The sequence below is a fragment of the Rhagoletis zephyria genome, unplaced genomic scaffold, assembly GCF_001687245.7.
Source record: "Rhagoletis zephyria isolate East Lansing unplaced genomic scaffold, Rhagoletis_zephyria_1.1 Rzeph_scaffold_00541, whole genome shotgun sequence".
Taxonomy (NCBI): domain Eukaryota; kingdom Metazoa; phylum Arthropoda; class Insecta; order Diptera; family Tephritidae; genus Rhagoletis; species Rhagoletis zephyria.
Window position 1 is genome coordinate 109,069 of NW_016157625.1, and position 4,419 is coordinate 113,487.

The following is a 4,419-nucleotide window of genomic DNA, read 5'->3' on the forward strand; positions in this document are numbered from 1 at the left end:
TTTCATGAGGTACTTAAGCGGGTTTTACTGTATCTTTTTATGGTATAGCCTTGATGTTTACTTTTGGTGGTGGACAAGATTCTTTTTCCAAAGTAACGCAGTGGGAAAATGTAATGTATAGTAATCGAAAAAATAATTAGTATAACTGCCGTTTTCACATTCGAAAATGCGTTATTTTTCCCAAGGCGATGTTCGCGGAAAAGTGTGGCATTCAATTTTGCATTACCAGTAATGCAGGAAAGAATGCGATTTAATATGAATTTGCTGCGACTTTTTGGATACATTAGATTAGATATTAAACAATAATATAATCTAGAATTCATAACAAATACATTACATTATTTATCACGCACGTAAAGCATTACGACTTTTCCCATGGGAAATGTTGTCTGAATGCACTTGCTCTCGTTAAAAGTGTTCTTAAACGATGTGTATTTGCATGTGTACATGCAACTTTTTAAATATGTAAATGCCAACATATCAGAAATACATACAGTAAAACCCGCTTAAGTACCTCATGAAAAATTTCAGCTTTTTGAGGTACATAGGCGCGAGTTAATATCACTTTACGATGAGACTAAAAAATATATTTATTTACTACGCTGAAGTGCGAGTTCTTTAATTACATTCTTTAGACTGACTTGTTTACATAAATCTTAGTGCTACTTATACTATTGAGATGCGTCGGTTGTTATCGCAATAACTATTGAGATGCCTGTTGTTTACTGTTTACTAGTAGATAACTATTTGGGTTGTTATTGTTTGTTGTAGTGATAGTGCATTTCTATTGTTGCAGTGTTTGTCCATTGCAGTTCGTGATAATGCATGTCAAAACAAGTTCTATTGTTTAGATGTTGTTTACAAGTAAGCGCTTATCATGATGTATGTGACCTGCAGTGAGGCTATGTCGTTAACTACCCTCCTCCTTAAAACGGAGCGTCCTCGCTACGCTGCTACGAGTTGCTGTTGAACACGGTTCATTTCGATTCCGTATAATTCGTCAATTTTCCTTTGTCTGTGAAGCATTCTTCTATTTTCTTGGTTTCGGCAGAGGTGTACCATACCATAAGTGATGACTACTACAGTAAGGAATCCCGTTATGATGAAGAACGTAGTATGTACTGGGTTTTCTTCAATAGCTATCAAAAATGTTGAGAGTTTTTGGATATTGCTGAATTTGTAGATTGAGTTTGAGGAAAGGATGCGGAGTACTTCAAGTTTTTGGCTATGTTGATTGTGTATGATTTCTTTGAGGTGTCGTTGATGATTGTAATACGTGATATTATCGATGTTTGTGGATTCGTTAAAGTGTATCAATTTAAGGCCTGATATATGCATGTTGTTCCAAGTATGCTGGTTATCTGTCAAAATGTATCCATTCTCTAGGATGCGAAGTGGAGCATTATTTTCATGGATTGTTTCGCATTGGGCTGATTTGTATTCTAATATTTTTATAGTACAATTGTCAGAGGGTTCTGATTTACAAATAAAGTTACCCATATAATTTTTACATTTAGACATTCTTTGATAATCGTTACATTTTGCGATCTTAGGGTCTAAATTAATTTTACCATGCTTATGTGCTAAAGGACATTAAATAGGCTACATTTAGTTTCAAGGATACGATATTTGTATATTGTTACAATAGCTTGTTATAGGTAACAGATATGAATGTCGGCATATTCTAATATATTAATTATTGGAAGATCCAACTTTTCGTGGTTTATAATATCGTACACATCTTTCAAATTTAATGTGCCAGAATAAAAATTATTAGTTTTCGCAAATTTTATAGTGTTCGTTATTGACTGGAGTTCATTATAAACTTCGGTTATTGCTTTGGGATCAAGGGTTTCGAGTATTCTTTCGAACTGTGAATTAATTGTTTTTTTGCTTATTATTATCTATTAGCATATTGAGTGAAGTTTTGATTTGTGGTGTGCCAGTGATGAATTTGAACACGGAGCCAAGAAAGTTAAGTGATCTTTTGGGTCTATAAATATTTGGAATGAGTTGATTTACCAGAGTTTCGATTTTGTTCACTAAAATTTGAGTTTCGGGTTGGTTTTCTAGATTGTATGATGATTTCATTATACTTTCGTATGGCGCGATTATTTTTGAAAGATTAGATATGTGATACAAGAAAGCTGTATCCTGATAAAGTAAACAGGATCTGTTTCTACTAGTACATATTTCCTATTGGTTAAATCTATTATATTGTCACTGAGTGCGATAGAGAAAAGTAAGGTAAATACTATTCCGTACATGCCTTTACTCTGATATTTTACTTATGGATAATGACTCTTTTATTGGTCGTTATTGTTTCTCCGTTGTCTTTTTTGACTGTAGGTTTCGCGTATTTTTTACGTTTTTGTTCCGTCTATGCGTTTTTGAATATATTACGTCTCCTTCTTTGTAGTTCAGCTGTTTGCGATTGCGGTTGTTGTATTGCAAAACCCTCTCTTGGTTTTGTTGAAGACGCTCTTTGATGTCAGGATACCCCCTTTCATTGAAGAACACGTCCTCGAGGTTTCTCGTTGGTCACAGAATGGATTGTCTTGTTGTATTGTCGGACTGCTTCGAATATCTGTTCATCAGGTGCTGAACTGTGTTGGTGTGCCAAAACTTTCGCCAGTTCGATTATCGTGCATTGCGTTCGGTCAACTTGACCGTTTGTTGTCGAATGATAGCCGGGAGTTTTGGTATGCGTTATTTGTAGTCGCTTGTATATTTGTTGTGCACATATGCCAGTAAATGTTGACTCATTATCAGTCATTACAAACTTTGCATTTGGGTATATTTGTGATAGTATCTCGTCAACGTATTTGTATGTGTCCTTCTTTGATGGTATTTGTCTCAAATGGCAGAATTTTGAGTATTTGTCGGTTGAACTAATATGTACATATTATTGCTCATAAAAAATAAGTCTAAGTGTATTTATTCGCCTAGCTCGTTCGGTATTGGTGCTGAACCTATTGGTTGTTTATTTGGTCGGCGTTCATACTTGTTTGTGAGGCAGATTTCGCAGCCCTGTACTTCTTTTTAACAAGCGTCACGTATGTTTGGTCAGTAGTATCTGAGCGAAATTTCCTGTGCGTTATCTTTGTAGTTTCTGTGAGCACGTCTGTGTGTGTCTTGTATGATTTGTTCTTGTTGTTCGGTTGCGGTGATGTCGTCCACCAATTTTTGCGCTAGTACAATCGATACAGTTGGAAATGTGTCGATAATGTCGTTTTCGACGTAAAATAATATTTGCTCGTCTATTTGCGGAGCATTAATTACATTTGGTCTAATTATATTTTTTAGTTTGTCTAGCAATTCAGGTTTGGTGTTAAAAAAAAGCGTATGTCGGCTGTTAGAAAATATGTTTTGTGAGGATATTTCGACGGGGTTCTGATCTGACTGTTTTACAATAATTTGATTTCTAAAGGAGTTTACTCGTTTGAGTTTTTGTCTTGGGGAGCTTTGTGCTGAATGTTGGGAGTCATCAGAATTTACAGTGTTGTTTATTTGCTGGCGAGAAAGTGCATCAGCGACAACGTTCGGATGTCCGGGTTTGTAAACGAGTTTTGCACCATATTCTTCAATCAAATTTTTCCATCTTTTTAATTTTGTATTTGGGTTTTTTTCTCATATGGAGAAGATTAAAGATTGATGGTCAGTGTTTTGTTGTGGTGCGGAATGATTCCTATTATAATTTACGGATCTCGTGTATGGCTGTGATGGATCTACGTCCATTGGTTGGTGCTGTTGCCTGGGTGCAGTTTGATTGTATTGCACCTGCACGTCTGTACCTTTGTGGTTCCTCGTGATATTTTCTGCTTGGGTATTGATACTGCGATGTATTATATTGTCTGTGCTGACTGTATTGCGGAACGTCGAATTGTGAGTTCACATTATCATGGGATATCGTACTTGCGATAGCGTAAGCGGTTTCTAAGTCCTTCGGATTGTGGCTATAGAGGGTGCCGCTGGTATATTTGCTGTTCAGACCGAGAATGAATGTCCCTACAGCGTCCTGGTTCGCATATTCTTTCATAGCTGAGGGATTTCCTGAGCTATCCATCTCAACTTTAGTGAGTGCAAGATTAAGTGACTTGCTGACTTCGAAATGGAACTCTGCCAACGTCCTTTTTCCCTGCTTTATACTTTTCATTCCTTCGAGCAACACATACAGAGGTCTCTGGTCCGCATAAGTATANCTACAGCGTCCTGGTTCGCATATTCTTTCATAGCTGAGGGATTTCCTGAGCTATCCATCTCAACTTTAGTGAGTGCAAGATTAAGTGACTTGCTGACTTCGAAATGGAACTCTGCCAACGTCCTTTTTCCCTGCTTTATACTTTTCATTCCTTCGAGCAACACATACAGAGGTCTCTGGTCCGCATAAGTATAATCGATACGGTTTATTATAGAATA

The 4,419-nt window shown here is 36.6% G+C and overlaps 1 pseudogene; it reads right to left on the bottom strand.

Moving 5' to 3' along the window:
- Window positions 1–649: 649 nt before the first annotated feature.
- On the bottom strand, window positions 650–4,066 carry LOC108360230 (uncharacterized; annotated as a pseudogene).
- Between the last annotated feature and the right edge of the window lie 353 nt (window positions 4,067–4,419).